This window comes from Phyllobates terribilis, unplaced genomic scaffold (genome assembly GCF_046119375.1).
Source record: "Phyllobates terribilis strain yellow unplaced genomic scaffold, ASM4611937v1 Scaffold_4__5_contigs__length_816908805, whole genome shotgun sequence".
Lineage (NCBI taxonomy): Eukaryota > Metazoa > Chordata > Amphibia > Anura > Dendrobatidae > Phyllobates > Phyllobates terribilis.
The window spans coordinates 451259206-451272238 of NW_027362764.1; positions in this window are offsets into that span (position 1 = coordinate 451259206).

Here is a 13033-nt window from a genome sequence, read left to right on the forward strand (position 1 = left end):
ACCGCTGCGCTGACGCCCCTGATATGCCCCTCATCATTAGCTGGTGGAGAAATTCTATGGTGACTTGTAATCTGGCTTGTTCACATAGGTCAACCCGTCTGCCTGCTACTAGTCGTGTCCACTCTTCCCATGCCTTACCATATGCTTGCCACGTCGACGGGGCAACTGACGCTCTGATTAATGGCATCACCTATTCGCCACAAGATCCCATAGGAAGGGTGGGCAACTGTTGCCCGATGGGTGGGCGTTGGTGAGGAGTTCTGTGAAAATCTGCCAATTGAATTGTGATAAAGCGTTAGCAGCAGCTTTAGACCCCTCAGCATCGTGGCTAGCGCGGACCCATGCATTGTGTTTTTGGCACAGGAATGCTAGCCGGCGTAGACCGGAGAGACGATGATGCCATCTTATTAATGCAGTGCGCTAGGCTGGTATTTTTTGTTATGAAGAGTATATTTTTGTTAGCCAAGAGCACACCCCATATTTCTATTGCTACCACCATAGGGAAGAAAAAAAATTTTCCGGGCTAGATGCAGCTAAAAATTATTATTAATTTGAAAGCTGGTTTAGCTTCGTATAGATGGCCTAATACAATAAGTACCACACACTGCTACTATGCCCAAAATTATTTTCCATGCAAGATGCAGCTAAAAATTATTAGAAATTTGAAAGCTGGTGGAGCTTAGTATAGATGGCCTAGTAGAATGAGTACCACACACAGCTAATATGCCCAAAATTAGTTTACAGGCAAGATGCAGCTAAAAATTATTTTGAATTTGCAACCTGGTGGAGGTTAGTACAGATGGACTAATATATCAAGTCCCACACACTGCTACAAGCCTAGGCCCAAATATTTTTTCAGAGCTAGATGCAGATAAAAATTATTTTGAATTTGCAACCTGCTGGAGGTTAGTATTGATGGACTAATAGAACAAGTCCCACACACTGCTAGAAGCCGAAATAGTTTTTCAGAGCTAGATGCAGAAAAAAATTATATTGAATTTGCAACCTGGTGGAGGTTAGTATAGATACACTAATAGCACAAGTCCAACACACTGCTACAAGCCGAAATATTTTTTCCGGGCTAGATTTAGAAAAAAATTATATTGAATTTGCAACCTGATGGAGGTTAGTATAGATGGACTAATAGAACAAGTCCCACACACTGCTAGAAGCCGAAATATTTCTTCAGAGCTAGATGCAGAAAAAAATTATATTGAATTTGCAACCTGCTTGAGGTTAGTATAGATGGACTAATAGAACAAGTGCCACACACTGCTAGAAGCCAAAATAATTTTTCAGAGCTAGATGCAGAAAAAAAATATATTGAATTTGCAACCTGATGGAGGTTAGTATAGATGGACTAATAGAACAAGTCCCACACACTACTAGAAGCCGAAATAGTTTTTCAAAGCTAGACACTGAAAAAAATTATATTGAATTTGCAACCTGATGGAGGTTAGTATAGATGGACTATTAGAACAAGCCCCACACACTGCTAGAAGCCGAAATAGATTTTCAGAGCTAGATGCAGAAAAAAATTATATTGATTTTGCAACCTGATGGAGGTTAGTATAGATGGACTAATAGAACAAGTCCCACACACTGCTAGAAGCCGAAATAGTTTTTCAGAGCTAGATGCAGAAAAAAATGATATTGAATTTGCAACCTGATGGAAGTTAGTATAGATGGAAAAATAGAACAAGTACCACACACTGCTAGAAGCCAAAATAGTTTTTCAGAGCTGGATGCAGAAAAAAATTATATTGAATTTGCAACCTGGTGGAGGTTAGTATAGATACACTAATAGCACAAGTCCCACACACTGCTAGAAGCCGAAATATTTTTTCAGAGCTAGATGCAGAAAAAAATTAGATTGAATTTGCAACCTGGTAGAGGTTAGTATAGATGGACTAATAGAACAAGTCACACACACTGCTAGAAGCCGAAATAGTTTTTCAGAGCTAGATGCAGAAAAAAATTATATTGAATTTGCAACCTGATGGAGGTTAGTATAGATGGACTATTAGAACAAGTCCCACACACTGCTAGAAGCTTAAATAGTTTTTCAGAACTAGATGCAGAAAAAAATTATGTTGAATTTGCAACCTGATGGAGGTTAGTAGAGATGGACTAATAGAACAAGTCCCACACACTGCTAGAAGCCGAAATATTTTTTCAGAGCTAGATGCAGAATTTTTTTTTATTGAATTTGCAACCTGATGGAGATTAGTATAGATGGTCTTATAGAACAAGTCCCACACACTGCTAGAAGCCAAAATATTTTTTCCGGGCTAGATGCAGAATAAAATGATATTGAATTTGCAACCTGATGGAGGTTAGTATAGATGGACAAATAGAACAAGTCCCACACACAGCTAGAAGCCGAAATATTTTTTCAGAGCTAGATGCAGAAAAAAATTATATTGAATTTGCAACCTGCTGGAGGTTAGTATAGATGGACAAATAGAACAAGTCCCACACACAGCTAGAAGCCGAAATATTTTTTCAGAGCTAGATGCAGAAAAAAATTATATTGAATTTGCAACCTGCTGGAGGTTAGTATAGATGGACTAATAGAACAAGTGCCACACATTGCTAGAAGCCAAAATAATTTTTCAGAGCTAGATGCTGAAAAAAATTATATTGAATTTTCAACCTGATGAAGATTAGTATAGATGGACTAATAGAACAAGTCCCACACACTGCTAGAAGCCGAAATATTTTTTCAGAGCTAGATGCAGAAAAAAATTATATTGAGTTTGCAACCTGATGGAGGTTAGTATAGATGGACTAATAGAACAAGTCCCACTCAGTGTTAGAAGCCAAAATATTTTTTCAGAGCTAGATGCAGAAAAAATTTATATTGAATTTGCAACCTTATGGAGGTTACTATAGATGGACTAATAGAACAAGTCCCACACACTGCTAGAGGCCGAAATAGTTATTTAGCGCTAGATGCAGAAAAAAATTATATTGAATTTGCAACCTGGTGGAGGTTAGTATAGATACACTAATAGCACAAGTCCCACACACTGCTACAAGCCAAAATATTTTTTCAGAGCTAGATGCAGATAAAAATTATTTTTAATTTGCAATCTGCTACAGGTTAGTATAGATGGACTAATAGAACAAGTCCCACACACGGCTAGAAGCCAAAATAGTTTTTCAGAGCTAGATGCAGAAAAAAATTATATTGAATTTGCAACCTGGTGGAGGTTAGTATAGATACGCTAATAGCACAAGTCCCACACACTGCTAGAAGCCGAAATATTTTTTCAGAGCTAGATGCAGAAAAAAATTAGATTGAATTTTCAACCTGGTAGAGGTTAGTATAGATGGACTAATAGAACAAGTCCAACACACTGCTACAAGCCGAAGCCCAAATATTTTTACAGAGCTAGATGCAGATAAAAATTATTTTGAATTTGCAACCTGCTAGAGGTTAGTATAGATGGACTAATAGAACAAGTCCCACACACTGCTAGAAGCCGAAACAGTTTTTCAGAGCTAGATGCAGAAAAAAATTATATTGAATTTGCAACCTGCTTGAGGTTAGTATAGATGGACTAATAGAACAAGTGCCACACACTGCTAGAAGCCAAAATAATTTTTCAGAGCTAGATGCAGAAAAAAAATATATTGAATTTGCAACCTGATGGAGGTTAGTATAGATGGACTAATAGAACAAGTCCCACACACTACTAGAAGTCGAAATAGTTTTTCAGAGCTAGACACTGAAAAAAATTATATGGAATTTGCAACCTGATGGAGGTTAGTATAGATGGACTATTAGAACAAGCCCCACACACTGCTAGAAGCCGAAATAGATTTTCAGAGCTAGATGCAGAAAAAAATTATATTGATTTTGCAACCTGATGGAGGTTAGTATAGATGGACTAATAGAACAAGTCCCACACACTGCTAGAAGCCGAAATAGTTTTTCAGAGCTAGATGCAGAAAAAAATTATATTGAATTTGCAACCTGATGGAGGTTAGTATAGATGGAAAAATAGAAAAAGTCCCACACACTGCTAGAAGCCAAAATAGTTTTTCAGAGCTAGATGCAGAAAAAAATTATATTGAATTTGCAACCTGGTGGAGGTTAGTATAGATACACTAATAGCACAAGTCCCACACACTGCTAGAAGCCGAAATATTTTTTCAGAGCTAGATGCAGAAAAAAATTAGATTGAATTTGCAACCTGGTAGAGGTTAGTATAGATGGACTAATAGAACAAGTCACACACACTGCTAGAAGCCGAAATAGTTTTTCAGAGCTAGATGCAGAAAAAAATTATATTGAATTTGCAACCTGATGGAGGTTAGTATAGATGGACTAATAGAACAAGTCCCACACACTGCTAGAAGCTTAAATAGTTTTTCAGAACTAGATGCAGAAAAAAATTATGTTGAATTTGCAACCTGATGGAGGTTAGTAGAGATGGACTAATAGAACAAGTCCCACACACTGCTAGAAGCCGAAATATTTTTTCAGAGCTAGATGCAGAATTTTTTTTTATTGAATTTGCAACCTGATGGAGATTAGTATAGATGGACTTATAGAACAAGTCCCACACACTGCTAGAAGCCAAAATATTTTTTCCGGGCTAGATGCAGAATAAAATGATATTGAATTTGCAACCTGATGGAGGTTAGTATAGATGGACAAATAGAACAAGTCCCACACACAGCTAGAAGCCGAAATATTTTTTCAGAGCTAGATGCATAAAAAAATTATATTGAATTTGCAACCTGCTGGAGGTTAGTATAGATGGACTAATAGAACAAGTGCCACACACTGCTAGAAGCCAAAATAATTTTTCAGAGCTAGATGCTGAAAAAAATTATATTGAATTTTCAACCTGATGGAGGTTAGTATAGATGGACGAATAGAACAAGTCCCCTACACAGCTAGAAGCCGAAATAGTTTTTCAGAGCAAGATCCAGAAAAAATTTATATTGATTTTGCAACCTGATGAAGGTTAGTATAGATGGACTAATAGAACAAGTCCCACACACTGCTAGAAGCCGAAATATTTTTTCAGAGCTAGATGCAGAAAAAAATTATATTGAATTTGCAACCTGATGGAGGTTAGTATAGATGGACTAATAGAACAAGTCCCACTCAGTGTTAGAAGCCAAAATATTTTTTCAGAGCTAGATGCAGAAAAAATTTATATTGAATTTGCAACCTTATGGAGGTTACTATAGATGGACTAATAGAACAAGTCCCACACACTGCTAGAGGCCGAAATAGTTATTTAGCGCTAGATGCAGAAAAAAATTATATTGAATTTGCAACCTGGTGGAGGTTAGTATAGATACACTAATAGCACAAGTCCCACACACTGCTACAAGCCTAAATATTTTTTCAGAGCTAGATGCAGATAAAAATTATTTTTAATTTGCAATCTGCTACAGGTTAGTATAGATGGACTAATAGAACAAGTCCCACACACGGCTAGAAGCCGAAATAGTTTTTCAGAGCTAGATGCAGAAAAAAATTATATTGAATTTGCAACCTGGTGGAGGTTAGTATAGATATGCTAATAGCACAAGTCCCACACACTGCTAGAAGCCGAAATATTTTTTCAGAGCTAGATGCAGAAAAAAATTAGATTGAATTTTCAACCTGGTAGAGGTTAGTATAGATGGACTAATAGAACAAGTCCAACACACTGCTACAAGCCGAAGCCCAAATATTTTTACAGAGCTAGATGCAGATAAAAATGATTTTTAATTTGCAACCTGCTAGAGGTTAGTATAGATGGACTAATAGAACAAGTCCCACACACTGCTAGAAGCCGAAACAGTTTTTCAGAGCTAGATGCAGAAAAAAATTATATTGAATTTGCAACCTGATGGAGGTTAGTATAGATGGACTAATAGAACAAGTCCCACACACTGCTAGAAGCCGAAATAGTTTTTCAGTACTAGATGCAGAAAAAAATTATATTGAATTTGCAACCTGATGGAGGTTAGTAGAGATGGACTAATAGAACAAGTCCCACACACTGCTAGAAGCCGAAATATTTTTTCAGAGCTAGATGCAGAAAAAAATTATATTTAATTTGCAACCTGATGAAGATTAGTACAGATGGACTAATAGAACAAGTCCCACACACTGCTAGAAGCCAAAATATTTTTTCCGGGCGAGATGCAGAAAAAAATGATATTGAATTTGCAACCTGATGGAGGTTAGTATAGATGGACTAATAGAACCAGTCCAACACACTGCTAGAAGCCGAAATATTTTTTCAGAGCTAGATGCAGAAAAAAATTATATTGAATTTGCAACCTGCTGGAGGTTTGTATAGATGGACTAATAGAACAAGTGCCACACACTGCTAGAGGCCAAAATAATTTTTCAGAGCTAGATGCAGAAAAAAAATATATGGAATTTGCAACCTGATGTAGGTTAGTATAGATGGACTAATAGAACAAGTCCCAAACACTGCTAGAAGCCGAAATAGATTTTCAGAGCTAGATGCAGAAAAAAATTATATTGATTTTGCAATCTGATGGAGGTTAGTATAGATGGACTAATAGAACAAGTCCCACACACTGCTAGAAGCCGAAATAGTTTTTCAGAGCTAGATGCAGAAAAAAATTATATTGAATTTGCATCCTAATGGAGGTTAGTATAGATGGACGAATAGAACAAGTCCCACACACAGCTAGAAGCCGAAATAGTTTTTCAGAGCTAGATGCAGAAAAAAATTATATTGAATTTGCAACCTGATGGAGGTTAGTATAGATGGACTAATAGAACAAGTCCCACACACAGCTAGAAGCCGAAAAAGTTTTTCAGAGCTAGATGCAGAAAAAAATTATATTGAATTTGCAACCTTATGGAGGTTACTATAGATGGACTAATAGAACAAGTCCTACACACTGCTAGAGGCCGAAATAGTTATTTAGAGCTAGATGCAGAAAAAAATTATATTGAATTTGCAACCTGATGGAGGTTAGTATAGATGGACTAATAGAACAAGTCCCACACACTGCTAGAAGCCGAAAAATTTTTCAGAGCTAGATGCAGAAAAAAATTAGATTGAATTTGCAACCTGATGGAGGTTAGTATAGATGGAAAAATAGAACAAGTCCCACACACTGCTAGAAGCCGAAATAGTTTTTCAGAGCTAGATGCAGAAAAAAATTATATTGAATTTGCAACCTGGTGGAGGTTAGTATAGATACACTAATAGCACAAGTCCCACACACTGCTACAAGCCAAAATATTTTTCAGAGCTAGATGCAGAAAAAAATTAAATTGAATTTGCAACCTACTAGAGGTTAGTATAGATGGACTAATAGAACAAGTTCCACACACTGCTAGAAGCCGAAATAGTTTTTCAGAGCTAGATGCAGAAAAAAATTATATTGAATTTGCAACCTGATGGAGGTTAGTATAGGTGGACTAATAGAACAAGTCCCACATACTGCTAGAGTCTGAAATAGTTTTTCAGAACTAGATGCAGAAAAAATTATATTGAATTTGCAACCTGATGGAGGTTAGTAGAGATGGACTAATAGAACAAGTCCCACACACTGCTAGAAGCCGAAACATTTTTTCAGAACTAGATGCAGAAAAAAATTATATTGAATTTGCATCCTGATGGAGATTAGTATAGATGGACTAATAGAACAAGTCCCACACACTGCTAGAAGCCAAAATATTTTTTCCGGGCTAGATGCAGAAAAAAATGATATTGAATTTGCAACCTGATGGAGGTTAGTATAGATGGACAAATAGAACAAGTCCCACACACTGCTAGTAGCGGAAATATTTTTTCAGAGCTAGATGCAGAAAAAAATTATATTGAATTTGCAACCTGCTGGAGGTTAGTATAGATGGACTAATAGAACAAATGCCACACACTGCTAGAAGCCAAAATAATTTCTCAGAGCTAGATGCAGAAAAAAATATATGGAATTGGCAACCTGATGGAGGTTAGAATAGATGGACTAATAGAACAAGTCCCACACACTGCTAGAAGCCTAAAGAGTTTTTCAGAGCTAGATGCAGAAAAAAATTATATTGAATTTGCAACCTGATGGAGGTTAGTATAGATGGACGAATAGAACAAGTCCCACACACAGCTGGAAGCCGAAATAGTTTTTCAGAGCTAGATGCAGAAAAAAATTATATTGAATTTGCAACCTGATGGAGGTTAGTATAGATGGACGAATAGAACAAGTCCCACACAAAGCTAGAAGCCGAAATAGTTTTTCAGAGCTAGATGCAGAAAAAAATTATATTGAATTTGCAACCTGATGGAGGTTAGTATAGATGGAAAAATAAAACAAGTACCACACACTGCTAGAAGCCGAAATAGTTTTTCAGAGCTAGATGCAGAAAAAAATTATATTGAATTTGCAACCTGCTGGAGGTTAGTATAGATGGACTAATAGAACAAGTGCCACACACTGCTAGAAGCCAAAATAATTTTTCATGGCTAGATGCAGAAAAAAAATATATGGATTTTGCAACCTGATGGAGGTTAGTATAGATGGACTAATAGAACAAGTCCCACACAATGCTAGAAGTATAAAGAGTTTTTCAGAGCTAGATGCAGAAAAAAAGTATATTGATTTTGCAACCTGATGGAGGTTAGTATAGATGGACTAATAAAACAAGTCCCACACACTGCTAGAAGCCGAAATAGTTTTTCAGAGCTAGATGCAGAAAAAAATTATATTGAATTTGCAACCTTATGGAGGTTACTATAGATGAACTAATCGAACAAGTCCCACACACTGCTAGAGGCCGAAATAGTTATTTAGCGCTAGATGCAGAAAAAAATTATAATGAATTTGCAACCTGATGGAGGTTAGTATAGATGGACTAATAGAACAAGTCCCACACACTGCTAGAAGCCGAAATATTTTTTCAGAGCTAGATGCAGAAAAAAATTATATTGAATTTGCAACCTGATGGAGGTTAGTATAGATGGAAAAATAAAACAAGTCCCACACACTGCTAGAAGCCGAAATAGTTTTTCAGAGCTAGATGCAGAAAAAAATTATATTGAATTTGCAACCTGGTGGAGGTTAGCATAGATACACTAATAGCACAAGTCCCACACACTGCTACAAGCCGAAATATTTTTTCAGAGCTAGATGCAGAAAAAAATTAGATTGAATTTGCAACCTGGTAGAGGTTAGTATAGATGGACTAATAGAACAAGCCCAACACACTGCTACAAGCCGAAGCCCAAATATTTTTACAGAGCTAGATGCAGATAAAAATTATTTTGAATTTGCAACCTGCTAGAGGTTAGTATAGATGGACTAATAGAACAAGTCCCACACACTGTTAGAAGCCGAAATAGTTTTTCAGAGCTAGATGCAGAAAAAAATTATATTGAATTTGCAACCTGATGGAGGTTAGTATAGATGGACTAATAGAACAAGTCCCACACACTGCTAGAAGCCAAAATAGTTTTTCAGAACTAGATGCAGAAAAAAATTATATTTAATTTGCAACCTGATGGAGGTTAGTAGAGATCGACTAATAGAACAAGTCCCACACACTGCTAGAAGCCGAAATATTTTTTCAGAGCTAGATGCAGAAAAAAATTATATTGAATTTGCAACCTGATGGAGATTAGTACAGATGGACTAATAGAACAAGTCCCACACACTGCTAGAAGCCAAAATATTTTTTCCGGGCTAGATGCAGAAAAAAATGATATTGAATTTGCAACCAGATAGAGGTTAGTATAGATGGACTAATAGAACATGTCACACACACTGCTAGAAGCCGAAATATTTTTTCAGAGCTAGATGCAGAAAAAAATTATATTGAATTTGCAACCTGCTGGAGGTTAGTATAGATGGACTAATAGAACAAGTGCCACACACTGCTAGAAGCCAAAATAATTTTTCCGAGCTAGATGCAGAAAAAAAATATATGTAATTTGCAACCTGATGGAGGTTAGTATAGATGGACTAATAGAACAAGTCCCACACACTGCTAGAAGCCGAAATAGATTTTCAGAGCTAGATGCAGAAAAAAATTATATTGATATTGCAACCTGATGGAGGTTAGTATAGATGGACTAATAGAACAAGTCAGTCCCACACACTGCTAGAAGCCGAAATAGTTTTTCAGAGCTAGATGCAGAAAAATATTATATTGAATATGCAACCTGATGGAGGTTAGTATAGATGGACGAATAGATCAAGTCCCACATACAGCTAGAAGCCGAAATAGTTTTTCAGAGCTAAATGCAGAAAAAAATTATATTGAATTTGCAACCTGATGGAGGTTAGTATAGATGGACTAATAGAAAAAGTCCCACACACTGCTAGAAGCCGAAATATTTTTTCAGAGCTAGATGCAGAAAAAAATTATATTGAATTTGCAACCTGTTGGAGGTTAGTATAGATGGACTAATAGAACAAGTCCCACTCAGTGTTAGAAGCCGAAATATTTTTTCAGAGCTAGATGCAGAAAAAAATTAAATTGAATTTGCAACCTTATGGAGGTTGCTATAGATGCACTAATAGAACAAGTCCCACACACTGCTAGAGGCCGAAATAGTTATTTAGCGCTAGATGCAGAAAAAACTTATATTGAATTTGCAACCTGATGGAGGTTAGTATAGATGGACTAATAGAACAAGTCCCACACACTGCTAGAAGCCGAAATATTTTTTCATAGCTGGATGCAGAAAAAAATTATATTGAATTTGCAACCTGATGGAGGTTAGTATAGATGGAATAATAGAACAAGTCCCACACACTGCTAGAAGCCGAAATAGTTTTTCAGAGCTAGATGCAGAAAAAAATTAGATTGAATTTGCAACCTGGTAGAGGTTAGTATAGATGGAATAATAGAACAAGTCCCACACACTGCTAGAAGCCGAAATAGTTTTTCAGGGCTAGATGCAGAAAAAAATTATATTGAATTTGCAACCTGGTGGAGGTTAGTATAGATACACTAATAGCACAAGTCCCACACACTGCTACAAGCCGAAATATTTTTCAGAGCTAGATGCAGAAAAAAATTAGATTGAATTTGCAACCTGGTAGAGGTTAGTATAGATGGACTAATAGATCAAGTCCAACACACTGCTACAAGCCGAAGCCCAAATATTTTTACAGAGCTAGATGCAGATAAAAATTATTTTGACTTTGCAACCTGCTAGAGGTTAGTATAGATGGACTAATAGAACAAGTCCCACACACTGCTAGAAGCCAAAATAGTTTTTCAGAGCTAGATGCAGAAAAAAATTATATTGAATTTGCAACCTGATGGAGGTTAGTATAGATGTACTAATAGAAAAAGTCCCACACACTGCTAGAAGCCGAAATAGTTTTTCAGAACTAGATGCAGAAAAAAATTATATTGACTTTGCAACCTGATGGAGGTTAGTATAGATGGACGAATAGAACAAGTCCCACACACAGCTAGAAGCCGAAATAGTTTTTCAGAGCAAGATGCAGATAAAAATTATATTGAATTTGCAACCTGATGGAGGTTAGTATAGATTGACGAATAGAACAAGTCCCACACAAAGCTAGAAGCCGAAATAGTTTTTCAGAGCTAGATGCAGAAAAAAATTATATTGAATTTGCAACCTGATGGAGGTTAGTATAGATGGACTGATAGAACAAGTCCCACACACTGCTAGAAGCCAAAATATTTTTTCAGAGCTAGATGCAGAAAAAAATTATATTGAATTTGCAATCTTATGGAGGTTACTATAGATGGACTAATAGAACAAGTGCCACACACTGCTAGAAGCCAAAATAATTTTTCAGAGCTAGATGCAGAAAAAAAATATATGGATTTTGCAACCTGATGGAGGTTAGTATAGATGGACTAATAGAACAAGTCCCACACAATGCTAGAAGTATAAAGAGTTTTTCAGAGCTAGATGCAGAAAAAAAGTATATTGATTTTGCAACCTGATGGAGGTTAGTATAGATGGACTAATAAAACAAGTCCCACACACTGCTAGAAGCCGAAATAGTTTTTCAGAGCTAGATGCAGAAAAAAATTATATTGAATTTGCAACCTTATGGAGGTTACTATAGATGAACTAATCGAACAAGTCCCACACACTGCTAGAGGCCGAAATAGTTATTTAGCGATAGATGCAGAAAAAAATTATATTGAATTTGCAACCTGATGGAGGTTAGTATAGATGGACTAATAGAACAAGTCCCACACACTGCTAGAAGCCGAAATATTTTTTCAGAGCTAGATGCAGAAAAAAATTATATTGAATTTGCAACCTGATGGAGGTTAGTATAGATGGAAAAATAAAACAAGTCCCACACACTGCTAGAAGCCAAAATAGTTTTTCAGAGCTAGATGCAGAAAAAAATTATATTGAATTTGCAACCTGGTGGAGGTTAGCATAGATACACTAATAGCACAAGTCCCACACACTGCTACAAGCCGAAATATTTTTTCAGACCTAGAAGCAGAAAAAAATTAGATTGAATTTGCAACCTGGTAGAGGTTAGTATAGATGGACTAATAGAACAAGCCCAACACACTGCTACAAGCCGAAGCCCAAATATTTTTACAGAGCTAGATGCAGATAAAAATTATTTTGAATTTGCAACCTGCTAGAGGTTAGTATAGATGGACTAATAGAACAAGTCCCACACACTGTTAGAAGCCGAAATAGTTTTTCAGAGCTAGATGCAGAAAAAAATTATATTGAATTTGCAACCTGATGGAGGTTAGTATAGATGGACTAATAGAACAAGTCCCACACACTGCTAGAAGCCAAAATAGTTTTTCAGAACTAGATGCAGAAAAAAATTATATTTAATTTGCAACCTGATGGAGGTTAGTAGAGTTCGACTAATAGAACAAGTCCCACACACTGCTAGAAGCCGAAATATTTTTTCAGAGCTAGATGCAGAAAAAAATTATATTGAATTTGCAACCTGATGGAGATTAGTACAGATGGACTAATAGAACAAGTCCCACACACTGCTAGAAGCCAAAATATTTTTTCCGGGCTAGATGCAGAAAAAAATGATATTGAATTTGCAACCAGATGGA